General features: G+C 48.3%; 1 protein-coding gene across 2 annotated transcripts in view; it reads right to left on the bottom strand.

Moving 5' to 3' along the window:
• shisal1b (shisa like 1b) overlaps nt 1-22571 on the bottom strand; it is a 52829-nt gene extending 30258 nt beyond the window's left edge. The window contains exons 1-2 of one of the 2 annotated variants that reach the window (XM_053885924.1): nt 22527-22571; nt 661-850 (exon numbers count right to left, since the gene is read on the bottom strand). The gene's annotated coding sequence lies outside the window, so the exon portion shown is untranslated. Of the gene's footprint in view, nt 1-660; nt 851-22526 lie in introns of those variants that run through there. The other variant, XM_053885925.1, reaches the window with a different exon arrangement.
• Between the last annotated feature and the right edge of the window lie 189 nt (nt 22572-22760).

The raw sequence follows: 22760 nt of genomic DNA, 5'->3' as shown, positions 1-22760 counted from the left end.
CAGGTCTTTCTTTTCCCACGTTGCAAGGGAAAATAAAAGACGAAGCTCAGGTCTTGGGGGGTAAAGGTTGGTGCGGATTTTGATGTGAAAATCTGCATAGACATAAAGCCCCCAGACTGTTTTATGACCTCACAGTAATATATTGGGGTGGTGCCTATGACTGCCTCTCTAGTGGACGTGAACATCAGGCTCCTTAAAAATCCCTGTGAGGGAGTTCTGCTCCGTGGAGCTGGTCTGAACGGGTGACCAACCATGGCTCACATCAAGGTGGACCAGGCAAGAGAGAGGCCTCCAGGTCAGCTGCTTCTTCAGCACCTGACGTCCTCCTCTTGAGGCAAACCAGGATCGGAGCTAAGCGACAGCAACACAGATCGCCGAGGTCTTAAACAGGACCCAGGCTCCACTTGGTTCCATGTCTGCTGTTTATTTAACTCTGCACTTCACAGCGCGGCGGCTGTGGAGACCTTGAATGCTTGGAAGCAGCCAAGTGTTCTGTAAGGTCCTCCACAGGACTTTTATGGATCGAACCAGACCTGGGTAGGAGCAGCGGACCGGTCCAGTTAAGACATTTAAATGTTATCAGTTGTCATGGCGATGGACAACAACCTGCTCACATGGTTCTGAGAGAGTGCAGATAAAGAAGCAGCTTTTCTCACTCACCTAGCTGGAGCACGGAGAAGGTCCAGTGTGGGACCGACAAGCTTGCGTCCGGTTTGATCACACTCTGATCCCTGTCATCCTGAAGAGCTGGATTCAACAGTTTGGCGGGGGAGAACACCCGGAGAAGAGACGCTCCACTCGCTCCACGCTCCTCCAGTGCTGTGAATCCCCGTCTGACAGAACACAGAGACTGGAAAGAGAGAGGGAGGGAGGGTGGGGGAGGAAGAGAGAGTGAGGGAGAGAGAGAGAGAGAGAGAGCGTTAAAGTGGGCGAGTGAGCAAAAGTGTGTGTTGCCACAGTGGAAGATGTTATGTGCCTGGTCTGTTCTCCTTCCTGTCCGAAGCCACAGGGTCACGCTGAAGCTTCCAATAGACTTTCATGGATTGAGTCAAACAGCGTCAGGACAGAGCCCTCTTGTGGACACCAGCCTCACTGCGCATGTCAAACTTGGCCACAAACAATGTTGTTGAAGCCTCAGATTGAATCGCCCCAAAAGAGCCAGAAATATTTCATGACGTAGAGGTGAACAATGGATGTGTGTTGAACTGAGTGCGTGAAGCGGTGTGAGCGTTTGTCAGGTGTGGAGAGGGAACGGGGTCAAACATGGAAGGGAATCTCCACTGCTGAGCTTGTTAACCAAAGCTCACGCGGCGCTAATCACGACTGCAGCTCCTTCTCGCTGTGAACTGGTTTGATTTCCGGATTAACCCGAGTGTAAGGAAAGATGCCACGCGGTGTCGGGTCGCACATATTACACGTCCTCTTCACAGCGCTCATGAAATATTCAGGCGGGAAACAAGGTCATAATGTGTGAAGTCAATCTGGCCTGTGATGATTCGACCGCAACTGGTGTGGTCCGCCACCTCGTGTTTGACCCCCGTACGGAGTGAGTGGGGGGCGGCGGGGGTCTCCTCCGTGATCCATTATTAAAGCTCTGCTCTCCAGTCACCTTCACGCCGTCTCTCCACCAGTCCAAGGTGAAGAATCCTGTCGGCCTGACCAGATGTTTTCCCGCTTCAGACCTGTGGTGTCTGTTCAGCGAGGTCTTTTTATAGCGGCCTTCCAGACGTAGGGGCATCAGATGACACCATCGACCCGCTGGCGGTTTGATACGATGGGCTTGTCGAGGATGTGAAGGTGGTAGGGATCAGACGCTGGCTCCGCTCGGGCCACGTCATCACTTCCACCTTCAGCTCTTGCTCATTTGCTTCGGCTTCATACGGACTTTAACTCTCTGGTTTGTGAGCAGACTGATATCAGACCAGAAGGAACAGATGTAAAGGCGGAGTCCCGTCACTAGTGCAACACCACAAGTACCATACAACTGCGTGTAAACGGTTTCCACTGTTACACAATACATTGGGAGGGGAAGTGAGCAGAGCAGGAAAGCAGCAGCGGAAAGTGAAAGTGACCCTGGTTGAGCATCACAGGTCGTGTTGTTTTCAAGTGGAAGCCCATCACCATCATCCTGGGAGTTTGACTCCAACTAAAAAAAAGTGTTGCAGCATCTTCTCTGGCAGCATTAACCCTTGGTTTCCACTGAACAGGTGAGCGCCTCGCTGCTACATTGCTGCTTATCCGCTTCAGTTGTGTGTGTTTCCACCCGGCGCCACACACTGGAGACACACACAAACACCAAGTATCTGGAGGACGGTCAAAAATGAACAGCCTCTTCTCACAATACCGGTTTATCGTTACCTTTTAGTGCAGCGAGTATCGTGCGATGCTGTGATCCTCACATGGACTGGACCTTTGTTCGGGTGCCGGGTGCAAGCGGCGTGACAACTTTGACAGCACAGCGCTTGGGTTGAAATCAGCACCTCGGAAAGTGCATGGAAATAAAATAAAATAAAATTGCTGAAGGAGGAATATTAACGAATATTGAAAGAGAGACACCAGATGTGTGTGTTTATATATGTAAGTAAGGATGGGGGATCTGGACAAAAAAGTCATGGCGATAAATGTTTGTAATGTCAGCGATAAGCGATTTCATTCATGTCAAGTCTCTCTTGAAACTGTTTTATGATGAAACGTATTCGTGGAGTTTGTCTCCAACATCATGATTTGTTGATGTTTCAATAGAATAGTGAACGAAGTGCAGGGACTGTGTTTGGCGTGTGCGTTCAGTTGTCTTCCATCCCTATATACAAGCCAAAGAAGAAAAGCAGCATTGCTATTTTTATGATCAGACACAGTCTCAAGCATTTATCAAGTACTTCAGAGTTGCAGCTCAATGAGGGACAATTACTGCCGATGAATTGACAACTGTGATGAGTCTGAGGTGCAACAAGGTGAGAAGACCCACTTTGCTCCTCGTCTCCACAGAACAATGCAGCCGCCAAATGAGGCGGAACGCTCCCTTTTCCCCCTCACCCTGGTTTGCTTTGGCTTACTGCAGAAGTGCGGCGATAATAACTGAAGCAGAAAAGTCTCCTGGCTTCCAAAGAGCAGAATCTCTTCCCATCTTTTGCGCCCTGGAACTCAACTGCTGTTCAAGCTGAGAAATGAAGTGGGCTCCTCTGGAGACCAAGTGACGCCCTTCAGCTGATGATGTTTGCTCCCTGGACGCTGACGCGAGTGAAGGCTGCCGTCCAGTCTTTCACACAGCGGCAGATGGAGGTCAGCGTTCCCCCTGAGTGAAGGGTCCTCGCTGCTAATGGAGCCATTCATAACTCAACCGATCATGGAGAGAAGTGCAAGGTTGACTTCCATTTACGGTGCAAGGTCAAACGTGGAAAAAGGTTTCAGGGTTCGAATAAATCAGCCACGTTTGATTCCTCTTGTCAAGTCAGTCCTCTTTCCTGTCCAGTTCTGCCTTCACCGACCACCAGTGCCACACAACTCGACCCTGCCATGCCGTGTCTGCCAGGCATCACCTGTGTTGCACTTTCACGTCGTGCCTCACTCACATTGATCCCTCAAATATAAAGGAAGTGGTGAGAGCTAAGTGTGAATGGAAGTGGTTGTCCGTCATGTCCAGAGTGTCCCAAGCTTCCCGTCAGGCTCATGTGGTCTCCAGTCACCTAGAGTCATAATGGGAGCAAGCGGAGGAAGAGAATGGATGTACAGAATCTGCACACACACTTTCACATTCCTTGACGCAAGTGAAACAGAGAGTCAACACAGCATGAAAGGTCACCCTGAGAGACGCACTCAAATGGACGAGGAGGCTGCTGCTGATGGAGTTCAGGACTAAGTGATAAAAGTATGGACAGATTTCGGGAGGGATGTGGTGGATGTCCAGTGCCTGGGATCCCAGAAATGTCACCGCAACACTGGAGGGAGAAGAACGTAAGCCAGAGCTGGGCAGGCGGATGAGAGAGCTCACCTGACTGAGCCGTGATGAAGAGAACCAGCACCTGTAGGATGGAGATCTCAACCACTAACTGACTGTGTCACGTCAAATCTGAAACGCAAAGATCGAGTGGATTTTTTTCTCCGTGTCTCTACACACGTCAGCCGACAGGTTGCGTCAGATTACCGTGACGGGTGTCGGCGGGTTGGGATGAAAAGGGAAGACATGTGAGTGTCAGCTGGTAAATATTTCATGATGCGTCTCTGTACCCTCTAATCTCAACGCGTGACGTGGAAAACAGATGGGGATCTGAAGATGCTGTCGTGACACGTCTCGACTCGAGGTAAACAAACATCTGCCAGGCTCACCTCGCCCTGGGTCGTCGAGTCTTCGCAAGCATGAGGCTGCTGAAGAGCTCTCATCTCGTGGATCCCTTCAACCAGATCACGTCCTTAGATCCACACCGTCGCTCGGCTCTGCTCCGAGTGCCAGCTGGATGACAATAGCCTTGTAAAGAGTGATCCACGTGAGGTGAAGTCCTCCATTTCTGTCGTCCCAGACACGCCCCCGATGACCCCCATCGTGGGAAACATGATGACCACTGAGGTCGACGGGACTCAGGTCTGGACCTTGAAACATAGACCACTACGCAGTAGGTGTTCCTGCACGATACTTGAACTCCTCCACCTGAGTCAGAACCTTCAGCCATGCTCTCTTCTTCACAGACAATTCTCACTTCAAACTCCGAAGTTGAAGGCCAGAAGCATCAACCTCTGCTTTGTAACTTCACGAAGCACTTGGATGTAAACTCAGCTGGCACATCTGCTGTCGCTTCCAACTATAACACAGCTGCTGCCTCTGTCATGACTGAAACAGCCCAATTCATAGTCTCAGCTCCACAACGGAGCTGAAAGTGAGAATGATGTCATCGACACATAATCCCGTCCGACTCCTCCAGTGAGCATGAAACATCATTTTCCTCACTGCTACCGTCGCCTGCTTTGAATCCCCTGCAGACATTTGGGCTGCAGCTCTGCACGGCGAGGACGGCCGCCACTGCTTCGCCCGCATCTGTTCTGTTCTGTTTGTTTTCGCAGGGAAAATATTGTTTGCAGTCATTTCTCAGATGGCTGAGCAGTTTGTGATGGAATCTTGTAAGTGCCGATGTTACTGACACCCCTCCGGAGCGGGCGCCGTTCCTGCGAGTGAGGCTAATTTCGGGCCATTAGACAGAAGGAAAGAAAAGAAAGAGTCAAAGCTCATCAGCTGGGATGGATGCTGAGAAGCAGGAACGACTCCTCACATGTGGGAACTCCACTGCTCATGTATTATTTACCGCTTAGTCATGGAATCATTGGTGGAGGGGCGACGACTGGCCCTCGACGTCATCACCCGTTACACTCTGTCATTGGTAGCTTCTAGTCTGAGGCCTTCAAGTCCAAAAACATGAGGTGCAGACTCATGCAAGCGAGTCTTCATGCTGCAGCTCAGAGAAGGTTGTAGTATTTACTACTGGAGTTCTGAAGCCTCGGAGGTGCTCATCCATGTGACGCTTTCATTTGACTGATGGGATCAGTCTCAGAAGGTCCCCAGGACGCCGTGGCTATGAACATCCCAGTAGACCACAGGGATGCTCCTCCTCGCTCAGGGACCCCTTCCAGAAGCTGCGGCAAGACCAGGTCGTTGGACCAAGCTAAAGGAATGGGACCCAGAGAAGTTCCGACCCGTAACAACTGAACAAAGAAACTCATTCCTCTGCCGGAAGTCTTTGCTCTCTCAGGTGCCAAGCAGCAACCCTGACATCTCCAGATCTCAGAGAGCACCGGCGCACCCCCTGCAGTGAGCTCCTGGCTGAGGAAGACACAGGGAGACCCCCCCAGGTTCTGCACAGGAGCAGTGCAACACGACAGATTTCTCTGATCTCAGCTTGAGGCAGTGTGGAGATGGTGAAGAGAAGCTGCTGAAGAGAGAAGCCCATGTGCACTTTGTTGGCTCCTCCACAAACTTGTCCCAGGACCTGAGGTGCCTGTTCCGGGTGGTTGCTCCAGATGTTGTTGTGGCAGTGAAACCATGAGGTGGCTCTGACTGTGTCACCACTTGGGTGTGTGTGGAACTCTAGTGTCGGCAACTGAAATTCTCCAGCAAGAAACATGAGCTCTGTGGTTTTGTTGGAGTCAAATATTGAGATTTTGGAGGAGGCAGTGACTCACTAAGGGTGACCTCTGACCTCAGATGAGAGAGGAAGATCAATCTCCTCTGCCTCCTCCTCCCCCCCGAGGGAAATGCATGGAACAGGTCACATGTTCAATATCTGCCCTTTTGACCTGGAAGTGGTTTCCCAGGAACCAGTGCTGTTCCATTAAACACACCCGGCATGAATGTGGAGCTGGTTTTAGGGCTCTTTACAAGGATGGCTGGGTTCCTCCTGGACCTTCTTTCGTACGAGCGGCTCATCGCTGTCGACCACAGCAGCCGGGCCAGACTCATAACTATAAACCAACGTTGCCAGCAGGGATTGAACCGGATCCGTGTCCAAGAAGTGACCAAATAAAGCAAGAGCACATTCTAATGAGTGGAGAGTTCAGCGCTGCCTGGTGTTGGTCCCAAAACAAAGAGGCTTGTTCTGCTTTCTAAACCCAAAAGGCTGAAAGTGCCTCTGAAAAATCAACATCTAAGAACTTGGCTTCCACTGGAAGCGAGAATAAAGATGTCATCTTGGTTTGAGTGCGCTCATTATACTGGGCCTGTCAAACCCGGGGGCAGAAGGAGGAAGGGCTGAGCAGCAACCTCATCATTTCTGAGCCACTTTTTCATCTGCTTTCCTCATGTCACATCTGCTCGTGTCACAGCAGGTCCTCCAGCTCCACCTCCCTCGAACATCCTCCTCCATCATGAACCTCATTGGTCGTCTGCTGTTCCTCCGTCTCCGACGTTCTCGGTCCAACTCTCCTCTCCACGTCCCTCTGACAGACCCGTGTCTGACCCGGTCCTCTCTGGTTTCTCCCAGGTGAAAACCGTCTCTTAATCCTACAGCAGCTAACTCGGGACCCCCTGAGGAGCCTCTCTTCCACTTGGGATCAGCTGGCTCTTACGCTGATTGGCAGTAAGAGGGGCTTGTTGTTCTATTCTGTTTTGGGGTCGAGCACTTTTCAGCAGGTGTCAAACAGCCGCTGGAACCGGTGCAGCATTCTGAACGTTCGAAACATCCTGGAAAGAACATCTTTTCCATGGTCCATCTCGGCCCCTGTGTTGTCGCTACAGAGGACGTTTGGAGGCTCCCGTCTCCGTGGCAACGCTGACTAGTCTGGCTGCGTCCCTGAGCTGTTCCAGACAGATACATCTCAGGTTCCTCTGGATCGGAACGTCCCTAAAAGCCTTCAAGTGTAAACACGTATAAATAGATGTGTGGAGCTCTGCTACCCTTCATCGGTCCTCCCTGAACAAACCTGTCGTTAAAGTGAAGGGGGCCAAAATGGCCCTCAGACTTCACCGGCGCAAGACACTAAAAATAGTGTCGGAATGTAACCATCACCTCGTGATCCAAGACAAAGCTTCACAGAAGAGTTCAGGAGCACAAACCTGAGTCTTACGAACGCAGTTCAGCTGCAGGGCTGATCCGTGTGGGTTTCCACTCTGGTTTCCTCCCACTCTCTGCTTGTGTCTGGTGATGGACAGGACCCCCGTCTCCCTGTCCCCGGGACTGTCACCAGACACTCTGGGTCAATGGTACGTTTTGTTGTTTTGTTTCCGCCCAACTCTTCTTGACTCTTGTCTTCCACCTTCAACAAGTTACACTTGTATTTCAGAAACTTTCACATTCTTGAGTTCTGAATTCATAACTTTGATTTGCATTAATCCTTTTATGAACATGCAAAGTTAGAGAGACACGTGGAGAGAATACAGAAGAGTACAGAAGAGGAAGATGATGCATTTGCAAATATATATTGAAATATTGTTGATTTAATTCAAAATGTTCTTAATTTAATGCTAATTGTCTTATTTTAACTACATTTTTTTCTTGTTTTGTCCAACATAATATTACTATTAAAATATGATAATACAAATAAATATGTGAAGAATTCAGGAAAAAAAATTAATTAATTAGTTCATTTATTTATTTCATATTCCTTAAATATTATTTTAAAATATATTGTTATATTTTGTTAAATTTGATCTTGATTTTGAAAGACTGAATATTAAAAATAAGTACATGTGAAAAATTCAGGAACATTATTCATTTATGCATCAATTTCAACTTGTGTAAATGCAATTTTTTACAATCTCGAGTGAATAATACCTTGTATAACTGAACTATTCAGGACGAGTTAAACGATATTTTCGTTGAAATGTAATGCCTCTTTAAATGCGATGTGTCTGTTCTGGCGTGAGCCTCTTCAGATGAGTCAAAGCAGCACTGTTTTACTGCAGTAAAGTGAGCACACGCGCCTCTGGTCAACAAGCGGCTCATGTTTACTCAAACCGAACCCCAACTGTGTTTACGGCCTGCAGTACTGTAAACCGTGCGTTCGCCAGGAGAACCAGGCCGAACTGTAACTGCATTGATTGACACGAGGGTCCATGTCGGTGTGTGTGTTGGTGAGCGGCCGATCGATACTGAAGCACGCTTGATTAAAAACGCTCAGCGTTGACTGACGCGCTCCGGGGAAGGTCGCCGTGTAATTACCGTTTAATGACCTTTTCAGGTTCACGGGAACATGTGACGCGCCGCCAAACGTTGGAAACGGCAACGAGGTTCATGTTTTCACTCGATGGTAGGAAAAAAAAAAACAAGATTAACTTGGAGATTAATTAATGATACAAATGGCAGATTAATCGCAAAAAACCTTCTTTTGCAGGAAACGATTTTCAGCCGTCAATTCAAACCAAAACATCCATGATGGAGGAGAGTAACAGATGTTTAAGCTGATGTTCACAGAATCAACTTAAATTGAGTCATTCTGCTGTCAAATATCAAATGCGATTAATCGCGATTAATTCATCCTAAAACCTGTTATTGCTGTGAAAATAAAGTCCCGCCCCTCTTCAAATCCCTTTCCTATTCTGGAACTCTGTACCAGACAGTTTGTGCGATACTTTCGCCTTTGTGTCTGGGATTGTGAAGGCTGGCGTGAATAGTACTGTTGGCATGAATAAAGAAATCATTTTGGTTAAAAACAGCGGTGATGGAACCCTGAACTGCTGAGTCACGATAGACCAGAAAAGATGGTCGCACAAGCTGCCGCTGTGTCACCACTGACGACTGTGCCTCTGGGACTCACAATCCTCTTATAAGGCCTTTGATTTAAGGCTTCCAGATGAAGACACGAGCACTTTATCAGGAGTCACGCGTCTTGTCAAGGACAAAGCAAGACATGATGGAAAGCACCGGAGCCCAGGACCTGACTCTCTGACGGACGACCTCTGATCAGACACGCGCTGAGCCAACGCTGATGCTGTGTTTGTGGCCTTTGATGCGAACGCTCACCATAAATATTCTGTATTTTCCTTCACGTCGTCCTATCGTTTCAAATCCGTGCGGGGAATAGCAAGACTTCACAGGCTGCAGGGTTTGTGTGTTTTTGGCTAAATATATGTGCGTTTCAAAGAAGTCTTGAATACAATATAAATGTGAAGACGTAGCTGAAGGCGGGACAACACATGCTTTATGAATACATTTATGCGGCTGGGCCGCGCAGGGGGAACCGTCGCAGAATATCAAAAAGTAAATCAAACCGTCGGGTGCAATAAAATGCCACTGTTGCTGTCACTTCCTGAAATTTGGATTTAATAAGACGCGACTGCGACAACGCCTCGTATATTAGCGCATATTGAGAGATGCTTTATAAGCATATAGTAGTTGGAATAAGATGAGAGAACTGGACGAGCCGGCCGTGACCAGCGGGGTCCAATGTTATAAACACAGTGAAACAAAGGAGAGCAGGGAGCAGAGGATGCGACACCTTTCAGGGGACTGAAGAAGAAATAGCTGAGAAGTCGTGGCGCCGTAACCCGTCAGAGCCCAGATGTCAGCGTGGCGTATACAGAGAGGGAACATCCATCCACAAGAAGACGTGACGTGACGTGGGAGAGAAGCTGAGCGTCGCGGTCGCTGCCACTGAAGACTCACCGAGGCGACGGCTCCTCTGATGGACCCCGAGACGCCGGGGCCCAAGCTGCTTTCATAGACTTCCGCAGCCGATAAAGAGCTATGATCCCGCCTCATCGATCCACCATGTCGACGTCCCACTAAGTTCAGTCCCGTCCCAAGCAGTTTTTCCCTCAACAGACGGAGAGAAGACGCTTCTGTTGCTGGAGACTGAAGTACAAGAGGCGCCTGGTGCCAACATGCCTGTACACTCAGTGTAGAGCCGTTGTTTAACCCAGGGGCCGACAGTTATTCCCATCAATGGTTACAAGGGTGCAGGCTTTACAGTCCAAGACATGCACCCCTCACTCTGGCTTGGGAACATCCGGAGACCTCTCTGAACCAGCGAGGAACAGTGGAGCACCGGAGGAGATGGAGAGAAACGAATAACGTGATGGAAAACCAAATGGGTTGTTTTTGGCCAGGAAGGAGACGCAGATGTCCCACAACAACATTGGAGAACAATGAGCAGCGGTTCCTATGATCCTCATCTCCATCTATTTCCTCTGTTGTGGCCATATAAGGCAAAGGTCCGGTGAGTCAGCGACCTCAGCCGGCAGTTGTTTCCCCAAATAAACTGGACTCTCAAACCCAACTGGACCTGACGGAGAGCTGGGAACTTGTAATTATTTCATTAGGATAATAACAGGAAGCTGGAGAATGGATGGTCCCCAGAGGACCAGACTCATCAGAACCTTTTCGTCCAGGGTGTCAGCCAGGAACTGGGTCAGCGGAGCAAAGCTGGTCTAGATCCGTGCTCAGACCGTTCAGCAGGAACTTTTTCTGCTCTGCATCATTTTAGCATCTATTTTCAGGAGCGTTTTCATTTGTGCTCTATTTTGTTTTTTTGTGTTGTGGTGATATGAGCTGGAGGCAAAGTGAAGTCACGACTAGTGCTGGCTCTAATAAGAGCATGGATTGGCCAATACAGTCTGACGGCACCAGGGAGGCACTTTTGGAAGGGTCCAAATGAGACATGAGAGGGTTAAGATGGTGAACGGGTGATTTTGTTAAGCCATGAAAAATAGTGTCGGGGGTCAGTAGAGCAGGACGTAATGTGAGAAGACCAATAGAGGGGGAGACATTTTTAATAACTACGTCACGCATGATGTGTGTCAGCGAGATGAGACATGAAGTGGTGAAATTTCAGGTCATCAGAAAGCAGCGCAAGCGTGAAGTGGTTAACAGGAGCAGTTAGTGGGGTGAAATAAGTCGACTAATCGCGATCACCTTTGTTTGGACCTATCTTGAATTTCTGTTTCACCTAAAGTTGCTTAAATCATCACACCGCGATGCTCCGACATCATACATTATTAAACAAGTACAGTGGTGCCTTGGTTTTCGAACGTCTCGGAATTGGAATGTCACGGAATTCGAAGATTTTTTGCTTCAGATTTTGAACAAAAATCTAGAACTCGAACGCCCCCGAAAAAAAGCCAGAAAAGTGCGCGGACCGATCAGCTGAGCCACGACACGCTTTGTTCTTGTGTAAAACGCAGCCTCTGTATGCAGACGTGTCCCGTTAGCTCCATTTACTGACTGTTTTTTCTTCATATTGAGGTGTAAAACCTTTCCTGTCTCCACACTGGACCGTGGTAGAGTGTCACAGGGGAGGTGCTGGAGCGATCACTCCAGGGTTTGATGTCCTGTTGTGGGCTGGAGCTGGGACAGGGATGAGGCCAGTCTGGGACAGAGCGTGACTTGGTTTATGACTTTGTCACAGCCAAACTGCACAGAAGCGCACATTCAGAGCTGGACACGCACCGGGCACCTCTTCACTTCTGGAGAGACCTCACTCACTCGGCAACCCCTCCCACATGCAGCGGCCACACACATAGAGGAACAGCCACCTGCAGCAGACACTCGACATTCACTCCTACAAAAGACTGTTTTAAGGCTTGGAACGCATTGTTTCTTTTTCCATTCATTGTAATGGGAAAAATCCATTCAGATTTCCAACAATTATCTTCTTGAACAGCCGTCTGGAAGGGATTGTGGTCGAGAACCCAGGTACCACTGTAGATTAAAATAATGACACATATAAAATGTATCCTATCTAAAATATCTGATCAACGTCCACATCAAAAGGTCTTATTTGAATAATAATCTAAAACAGTGTAGCTCCCAAGTTCAGTTCTGGTTATTATTAGATGGAGGAGAAAGACAGAGGACACATCACTACATCTACAACTTATAGCAAGTTAGCTCCATGCTAACCGACAAGCTAGTTGTTAGCTCAAGAGTGTGTGGCGTCACAGACCAAACACGGAACACTCTTTCATCATTCTACCATGGTGTCGAAGGGGTGTGCAGATGCATTAACTTCACAAACAAAACAAAGCCACACTTGAGAACATGTTGCCGCTCAAAGTCCTCCGTGACTGAGGCGGTCAGTCGGAGGTGGTGACAAGGAGCCTGGGGTGCACAGCGAGTCGGAGTCCGACCTCAGTCAGGAGCCAATTTAAAGAACATATCTTCATGATTCCAGAGAATGTGATCATCGCTCACTGCTTCTCAATAACAACCACTTCTCTATGTTTACACCAACAGCAACATCGACGCACAGATTCTGACGTCGGACCAAATTCTGCTGTCGACGTTATCGATGACGTGAACTCATCGTTGCAGCTCTGGTTCCATGGGTGATCAGCAGGAAGAGATCTGAACTGGTTAATGTGTCGGAGCCGGGTGTGATGTCAAAGCAGCGTAGCTTATCAGAGAGCACAGGAAGAGACATGAAAGGGTGGACGTCCTTTCATGTTAATGAAACGGAGGGAGGATAAGAAAGCTCACCAACAAAGTGACGCCAACACGCCGGCTATTTTTATCTCCACCGCTAATTCGATTGCTCCGTCTCCGACCAGCGGAGCTCTGGCGCAGGTGAGGAGACGGCAGGGATCAGGAGGTGGAGGCGGGCGGGTGTGATGTGGAAACGCGGAGCGCAGGAGGAAACCTGTAATGAGGTTGACCCCTGACCTCCCCAGGCTTCGGTGAGAGGAACTTGTCAAACATCTCAGAAGCTCTTCACACGCTCTGATGGATTGGCGCCACACCCAGACCCGCTGACTCACTGGCGCCGCCCCGGCCGGCCGGACGCCACTTTGGAACGGACGTGAGACGAGCGGGTGGGAGTGGGAGCTATTCTGGTTGAGCTTTCCAGACATCAATTAGTCTGGAAATAGCAGCAAGTGGAAGGAGATGATGACGGCGAGGGATCAGACACCTGCGGCAGGATAATGGAAGGGCTCAGGCAGCTGTCACGCACACGTCTGCGGGAGGCAGGATTGGACTGATTTATTTGGCTTCAGTTCCATCAAAAATGCATTTCCGCAGAGCCCACGTCGCCCAGTTCCCCGCGCTGCCGAGGCCGCGGCACAAGCGATTTATTTTTGCCTATAGAAGCTTTGTGGTGATATTTTTGACCTTCAAACAGCAAACTAGCCGAAACCACAAAGGTATGTCACCGGATTTTTGTTGCCAGATGAATCTCAATGCCAATATCAGGGAACAAATGTCAGGAAATGAATTTTATCTCACGCCAACTGCCACCTGTGCTCACGCCTGTCAGGTGGGATCAGTTGCTTTCTCTGCAAGGCGTCTGGGAGAGACTCAAAGTATAAGCACCGCTCCTCCTTAAAGAAAAGTCTGAGGAGGCAGGAGCAAGCATTCGGGACGAGAGCCAGGGGCCATGAAGGAGGACCCCACTTGTGGCATTTCTTTATCATTTTAAGGTCAAAGGTCAATCCTTTAACCAGCTCGACCTCACAGTGCTGGATAACCGACACACACAGGAATTTCTGTGACGAAATGATGCGCTCGCTCCAATGGTTGCACCACCTGAGTGATGTTGTTTTTTAAAGCTGCACTGGTGTATTAGATGCTCCATGGGGCCTCGGTCAGACCTCCATAGAGGAAGGGGTCGCAAGCAACGTGGATTGCATCAGGAAGCGCATAAACACCGTAACTGAACCTTCAGTCTTCACGAGCGTCATGAAGCCATGATTTACACGCTGCAGGAGGAATGTCTCCGACACAGAGCCGAACGGGAAGTCGTCATTAGATCGCAAATGGGCGCCGTAAACAGCGAGGAAGAGGAGGGAGGCGAGCAGGAGAGCGATCCAAGAGTTTAGTGCGAGTTCAAGAGTGCGGGGAAACACAAAACATCTGTGCGCGCCTCCATTTCTTGGTTATAAAGCGCTGGGTTCTCGCTCCTGAAAGCCAGGCAGCGTGGCTCGCGGCTGTTTTCGAGGACTGCTGGCGAAGGACGGCAGATTACAGCCAGATCCCTCCGAGCGCCTGGGTTCGACCCGGTCACTCTCAGTATCTGTGATCCGGGGAGCTCAAACCTGTGACACCAGCGTCGGAAAACTCCAGTGGCGGTCTGGAGGGTTCCGGCTTTATAGTTGTGTGTCCATGGCAACCACATTTTTAAAGGTTAAGGCATCCAGAGAGGAGAGTGACGCCGAGGTATAGCTGAGTTTGATACCTTCCTGTTGTGTTCCAAAGCGAGTCTGCTCATTCATTCATCCGCCATGTTCACGTCTTCCTCATGTCTTCGACCCTCACAGGTTTGCTTCCTCTTCTCCATCTCCAGCCTCCTTGGTCCAACACTGTCTCTCCTCTCCACAAACCGCCTGCCCTCCCTGACTTGGTCTCTCAACCATGGGTCCCACTGACCTGCTCATTTCTTTAGCTCTCGCAACAACATCCTCAATATCTGACACTTCTGACTCTGACTCCTCAGTCTCTAAACCAGGCGTGGGCCATTGAATCTCCGCATCACATGAGGGCACACAGACAGAGACAGAGCTATAGCTTCCCAAGCAACCAGGACAAAATGGTGGGGGGGAACATTAAATGTTGTCCATAGGATTTTGCCACCTATAACTCAGCCATGACATGAAAATATGCTTAAAATGTTGTGCATCATTTCATTTTAAATACATTATGTAATTAAAAATCAGAAGAAAACTGCACCAAACATCAAAACATAATATTAAGGCACTTTTTTCCCCCAAAATATATTCCGTTTTTGTCATGGCCCCTCCCACCATGCTTTTATTTTTGTCAGTGACTTCCTGCTCCTGTGTGTGTCTTTGTCTCTGAGTGATTTTTGATTTTCACAGATTTTCACCTCCACCTCTTAAGGAGAAGCTGGAGGTTGATGCAGTGCCACATCGTGAATGTTTCTACGCCGTGGTATGCTTTGGACTCCCGATCGGAACGTTATGGACTTTTTACTTCCTTGTATTTTTACTTCCTGGTTTGCCCTGTTTTTTTTTTGCCTTTGTGTCTGAGGATTTCCATAAGTTTATTCTAATGTATGTTTTTCTTGTTTCTTAGTTTCTCGTCTCTGGTGCCCGGCCTGTCATCAGTGTGTTTTCGGACCCTTGTGATTGCTCCCTGGATTTCGGTCGAGCTTGCTCCGCTGGAGTCTCTCTCAGTTATCTGTTTTGGACTTGGGCCACGTCCCGTTTGTGCTGGCTCTGCCATTTTTGTATATATTTGTGTCAGCCTTTCTATACTTCCTTGCGCTTGGCCTCTCCTCTTTCTTTCAATGTATTGTGAGGAACAAGGAACTCAAAGGACAAAATAAGAGCACATTCGGTCTAAAACAAAGAACTTGAGCGGTAAATAATGTACAAAATAAAACATTAAAGTACTGTAAAGGGCGGCATGTGGCCCAATGCTACCACTGACCCACGCATCACAGCAGCTCCCACTTCTTCCCTCTGAAGCATCACACATCACCCGTGACAGTCTCCTCCACCCTGCCTGCACTCTCTTCTTCACCTCCCATCCATTAATCTGCATGACTGAGCCCAAATCTGTTCTCATCACCTCGACCCCTGCATCTTCTCACTCTGCGTCCTGCCTCCACTGCCTTCCATTCCTCTTCCCTCCAGCTGACACCTCAGCTGCTTCTCCTCCTTACACTCTCTAAAAACCCCTCTATCATCAGGAAACATCATGGCTGACCATGGAGAGTCCAACCTGTCCGTCATCAAACATTCATGTCGTTGCACCACACAAACACCACACTGTTTTTAAGAAGCTTCCAATGAGACCCGGTTTGGTTCACGTGTGCAGGCTGATACGGATTTAGACGGGAGGAAAGTGAGCTTCCTTCTCTAATAATAAGTTACCATGACAACCCCAGAGCGGGAGGATTGCCCTCGCTGCGCTTCACATCCTCTTTGTTGGAGGAGGATTCCCTGAATTCATCCCACGCTGATGATAATCGCAGCAGATCTTTATGTGGCGAGAGCGAGGACTCACCCGAAGAAGACACTTCTTCTGCCCTTGGAGGAATTCTCTTGCAACTCAGTCGCAGCCATCCATCACTCTCGGCTCGACAACATTTGCTCCAACACTAGATTCACTTTCCAGCGAACACATTAACACTGTGTTCTCCGGGAACCTGGTTCCTCACCTGGCTGGGTTTAACTGCACCCGTCATGTGGCATCCACACGTGAGCTGGAACCCACATACTGACTTTAAAACATGCACTTGGACAAAAACAAGGCTGATCAGTTTATAAATGGAACATGGCACAACTTGAATATCAGCAGCTGAGGAGGCTTTTTTTATGGGAAATCTTTCCAGGGAACTGAATTTATCCCACAAGAAACACGCAGCCAGTGACTCTACCCATCATGCTAGGGAACATCATGGTTATCAGATGCCCCCAAGTCGATCTGGTAGGATGAGTCACAGCGACACCTGCTAGCTGCATGACAGGCAACCTGTTGTTTGGTTTCTATGTGCTTTTATTTTGTTACTTCCAGTTTTCTTGAGTGTTGTTTTCGTTTCCTGTTTTCTTCCCACCTTCACAGCAGCGCAGCTGGAACCCATCCGCTACTCAAGCTCCACTGATTTCTACGGCTTGGTTCCAGACTGTGTTGCCAGATGGTTACTTTGCGTCCACCGGTAAAGAGCTTCCTCTCGTGTATTCCTCCTAGCGGAGTGACGGGCAAATGAGGCATCATAAAGCGTTTCAAAACAATGACACACTGTGTTGATACTGTGTTGATACTGCGTCACTGAACACTGACACCTGCTGGACATGAAAAACCCCTGCAGGCAACCTACTTGATAAGAATTGTCACTGACTTCATGACCTACTGTATACAATAATATCATCAAGTCTTTGCATTCATATTGTATTATTTCACATCTGTAAATGATGAGAAAAACGTGAAAACAGTGTGAATGAGGATGCTTGTGGAGTTTTTGGACATATTTTTATTTTTAAAAAATTAAAAAACGAAAATTTATGAATGAAGTCTGTTGCGTTTCTTGCAAGAAAAAGTGTAAATAGTGAACTAGGAGTTACCTGCAATTAATTGGAACGAAACAAGACAAGTCTAAAATCTGAGACTCAACATGGGAGCTCCACGCGACTCAGCGCTTCCCCAGCTCGCCTCTCACACACCTGCTGAAGAGCACCACATGTGAAACCACTCCAGCGCTCTCGTGATGGAGCCGCTTGACTTCTGCCATGGCTCAGCAAACACTCCGCTGAAGCGCTGAGTGTTCCTCCTTCACCTTCTCACCAGCTTCCTGCTGAGTCACCGCCAGTGCGCCTCACCTGATTCAGCCATTTTATATTCAGACTGGTGTCATGCGATCAGACACACACACAGGCACCTGTGTGTTAGTGTGTGTGAGAAATGATGATGCCGCTGTGTAGAAGTGAGATTTGTAGAGGTGGAACTTGTGTTTGAGTGGTGAAGGAGCGAGTCCTGTTGTGATGTCTGCATCTAACATCTGTCTCCGTTTTCTTGGACCAGGCTTGTTCCTCACTTGTGAAGAGCATATGCCTTTATGGGGACCATTTGGCTGGACCAAGCCTCAAATTGAGGATGAAGGCTTCAAAATAACTGGGCGAATTTATCTGGGTTTCAGTTTGGTTCAGAGTCCTGTTTCAGGTGAGCCATTTGTCTTAGATAGTGTGGCTTAGGGGGAGAGCTGGGGAAGGGGTATATCAATGAGAGGTCCTCACATGGATGGAAATACAAACGTGTGATGCGTACGGACAGTTTTGTGTGTGTACCAAGGGGTGAGACGTGGAGAAGCTTCATTGCTGTCATGTTGTGATGTGGTGTGATGAGCGAACTTCAGGGATCAGAGTCCGAGACTCAGGGTGTTGCTGGAGTCACAAACCTCTATCTGTTCTCTATCTCTCCTCCATCCCGAGGGGAGACCAGAGGGCAGGCGCCAGCGAAAGGTCACATGTTGCCACCAACTGAAGCAGACAGGCCTGAAATGCCAAAGTCCACCTCTGAGGTACCGGTCCAACCCGGACGCCACAGTCAGTGATGGTGACAAGCGTGAGGTACACACACCACAGCCGAACACCCCCCACTGGCTACGGAGTAGGCCAACAGAGACGTACACCAGGGTGGGCATCAGATTAAAATTTTAATCTCACTTAATCGCAGAGTTAACTCGCGATTAATCGCACTTTTTTATCTGCTCCCAATGTTACTTAAATGAACAGTTTCATTTGTGTAAAAATCGATCTACTGCTGGCATTAGATGACACATGCTCACGGAGGCACAAACCATGCTGCGATGAATAGACACTGAAAAAATACCACATACTAAAATATGATGACGGGTTAAAGTAGTGGAACACAAACAGCTCTTATGAATCGAGAAAAAAGTAGAAAATTCAAACACCGCTGTGGTGAACTCATGAGATGTTGAATCAACATACATCCACGGCTGAATCCGTCGCCGGGTCGAGGGGGCAGCAGCATCTATAGGGAGCACCTAACGTCTGCTCTGATCCTCTGAAGAGCTATAGTCCCTCCACCCGGGGCGACCCAGCTGGCTGCTCCTGGAACACCTCCAAAGGGGTCCAGGGCCATCCTCCTGAGGGGCCCCTTGAATCCAAAGTGTTGAGTACGTGGTTTGCCGTTTGGGCTCCACACTGATTCTATTCCTCTTGACGTCATCTGTCAGGAGTTACTGGGTGACACAGGGAGCCCTGGAGGTCAGGAGCAGAACTGCAGGAAGACTGACAGTCACTGACACAAGTCTATGGCTGTTCAGTCTGCGCAGGATTAGCTGCGGCTCACCTTCCATCTATTTCATGCTCCAGTGTGAGCGGAGGCAGAGCATGAAATGGCACTGAACGCAGCGCAAACATTGCAAATGCCCAAACAAAGAGGCGGCCGCTCCCCAACGCAGCTCCGCAGCATTTTCAAATGAAAGTGATTAACGACCATTTAAACTGGGGAACTGTCCGCCTTGTTTTGGTTCCCAGCCGAAGTCGGCGCTGACCTTTAGCCGCTCTGAGAGAGGAGCGAGTCCTGATGCATATTTATAGGGAGCCCGCCGCTTTATTAATATGTTAATACCTGCTCATGCCGCTCCTTGGAGAGCCGAACCCCGTGACCCTCGGCGGTCGCCTCCAACTACAGTCTCGCCGCCCGCATCGAAGAAACTTTGGCAGCGAGACAAGCCCTGCAGTTACCAGGTGATGATCAATGATGTAGGAGGAAGGAGGCCGCCATCACTGTCATTTAAAGTAACCTCAACAGCAGTTTAATATTGTTGTCATCAGCTGGCTCCTTGAAGCCTGTGACCCCGGGTCATGTCTAGTCAGGGTTAAGGGGAAGCTGGTCAAGCATCTGGGGGCTGAGGGGAGGGCGGCTTGTGAGATGGATGGGCAGGAGCCAACAGACGCAGCTCTCAGTTCAGGATTTCTCCTCTCTCATAGAAGAAGAAGTCTGTTTGGCTTTGGCCTCACGAGGGCCACATGTGACCCCCTGTGGCCCCTTTGCTCCTGCGTCTGGTCTGGAGTGAGCTCCTCCACTACACGTGTGACCCCAGGAGAGAGGAGAAGTCCTCCACTCACGTGTCTTTATTCTTCCCTGACACCGCTCAGTAATAATGTTGAATTAAATGAAATTTCATACAGTATTTCAGTGACACTGTAGCTTAGGAAACATCTTACCATAAAGAAGTGACTTATTCCGACAACTATGAGCAGCATATTAGCCAGTTCAGATCAATTGTAAAGTATTGATCTGTGTTTGGTCACACCAGGTGGATTGGTCCCCAGAAGGTCCCATGAGGTGACAGCATTGTTACCCATTATTAACAGTGAATAATAAAGTCATCCGTTTATTCATGGTTGAGTTGTGTTCCCTTATTGAACGTCTAACCAGACTTTCTTGAAAATATAGTTGTATTGTGTCAGGAAAACACTGTCAGACATATATAACACTGAAACAGTAAATAACAGAATGACATGTTTTAGGCTCATAATGAGAAGATTTCCATGCTCTCACACCAGTCACAGTGATGTGGCCACCACGACCTGGGGGCCCCTCAGTGCCCCCTGAGGGAGGTGGGGGAAGGTCTGGGCCTGGCTGCTTGAGCTGCTTCCCTCCAGTGGAAGGTAAGGAATGACGATCATGTCGAACACAAAAGGTTCAGATTTGCTCTTCGCTGCAGTTTTTTTTATTGCAATGAAATGTTTGGGGAGAAAAAGTTTGCCGTAAAGTCCTCAGTGGATTTTACCTCTCTAGTTACAAGCATGAACAGGCTTCATTTTCACACTGGGGAAAAAGCTCAAGTTCAAGTGACTTTACGTTGGAAAAATGTTGCGAACTAGAAGCACAGACCACTGGATCACAGCAGTGGCGCTAAAATCGATCCAGAGAAGGATCGAGATGAAGGGAGCTAAGTTCAAGGGCCACAGAGAAGGTGGAGCGCGGTGGAGTGATCTGACCGGATGTGACTCTGACACAGGCCTTGCACACGGTGACCCATGTTGAGGAAGCTACAGGGCTCCTGGAGTCAGAGGCAGGAATGATCAGAACTGTTCTGCTCTTCTTTTATCACTCTGAGATAAAATGCTGACTGGACTATGTTTCATGTATCGGAAGCGATGTTTTGTAACAAAGAAAGTAGGTCGAGTCAATGTTGAATGGAATGAGAGGAGACTGAAAGTTACATTCCTTCATTCATGTGTAGCAGAATAATAGATTCGTTTTTTAATCTCAATTCATTGCACTAAAGTGAGTTAACTCGCGATTAATCGCCAAACATTTTGTATCGTTCAAAATGAAACTTAAAGGAAGATGTTACCAACACAATATTGTGTGGTTAATTTGCCATTCATAGTGAGTTAACTGCGATTAATTTAGATTAAAAATTTATTGACAGCACCAATAAGACAGCCTTGAAAGATTGCTTGCAACGTGGTCAGTTGGACAGCAGGTGGCAGAAGCAACGCCATCTTCACACACACTGCCAGCAGCGGCAGCAGTGATGGATGGATGAGAAAATGTCCACTATTCTCACTATAGACACATGAAAGCTAAGTGACTCGATGCCATGTTGTGTTTATCAAGTCTCCAGACAAGTCCGTCAAAGTCAGTTGTTATCTTTTTCAGTTGTGTTGCACACGTGCGCAGACAAATCAAAGTCAAGAAATACATCAATTCAATGTATTATTGTCTAAACAAGATGGACAGTTGCTAAACACAAGACACAAACTCAGACTGAGACAGTTATTTGCTGTCCCTGTTGTCGAGGATGAGACGGTTCTGTAGAACAAAGTTGCGTGTTGAACTCTGAGATTATTTATTTATGTTTGTGCCGCGGTGCGTTGGAACACGTTTTTGTGAATCCTATATTATTGGCACACGTGGCCTGGTGCTAAAACCCGGCACCGGATGTTTGGAGAGCTGGAATAACTGAAGAGTGGTTTGAAATGTATCGTCCCGTGTGATATCCTGGGTAACTGGGAACAGACTCAACACCAGCACCGTACAGGACTCAGGAGGCTCTGGACTCAGCAGCCGCGCTTTTTAACACCAAGACTTGATCTCTGCTGCCCGCTGAGACCCGCGATTCCTTCGCATTAGCGCATGTTACGCGACGTTTCACGTGTTCACCAAGGCGCCGCAGCAGAGCAACACCAGCCTTTTACGTCCACAGGAGCCACTAATGAGCCAAAGAACCAGTGGCAGCTCTTGTTCTCTCTGACTCTGCTCGCCTTTTTTCTACCAACACAGAATTCAAATTAAAACCATTTTATTTTCAAGTCAGGGCGTCGCTGTTAAACCAAAACACGGCAGAATATTAGCTCGGAAGACGTGAGAGACAATATGAATACAGAATGCCATTTGACTTACTGAAAGTAAATACAAATATACTGACTTTCTGTTTCTGTGGTTATATGAACAAAGTCATCGTGCAGCTTCTAATGTTAAATCTGTGTTGCTTCTTAGCAACACCTGCACGCGAGCGACGCTTTAGCAGCCGATTAGCTTCGTGTGGCTACATGCTAAAGCCTGTCTCACTCCTCACTTCATAACACACTCGTGTTTGTGGAGACTCCGGTGGTGGTTGACGTTTTAAGGAGCCCAGAATAAATCCAAGCACAAGTGTGTAGCGCTCACCTTTAGCTGTTAGCATCAGCGGGTGCGTGATGGTGGTGGAGCAGGTCATGCAAGGTGAAGGTTCCAGCTGTGAGGGGCTGACAGGAAGAAGGTCACATGAGGTCAACCACTCCCTGCCAACTTTATTTACAACAGAAATGCAGATGTATTTTCACTTCTAAATATCTAACATTTTGCGTTTTCATTTGGCAGGTCATTTTGGGTTTGACTTGTGATTGTAAAACATTTTTTATT

The sequence above is a fragment of the Synchiropus splendidus genome, chromosome 14 (assembly GCF_027744825.2).
Source record: "Synchiropus splendidus isolate RoL2022-P1 chromosome 14, RoL_Sspl_1.0, whole genome shotgun sequence".
NCBI lineage: Eukaryota > Metazoa > Chordata > Actinopteri > Syngnathiformes > Callionymidae > Synchiropus > Synchiropus splendidus.
This window is presented reverse-complemented; position numbering and strand designations above follow the sequence as displayed.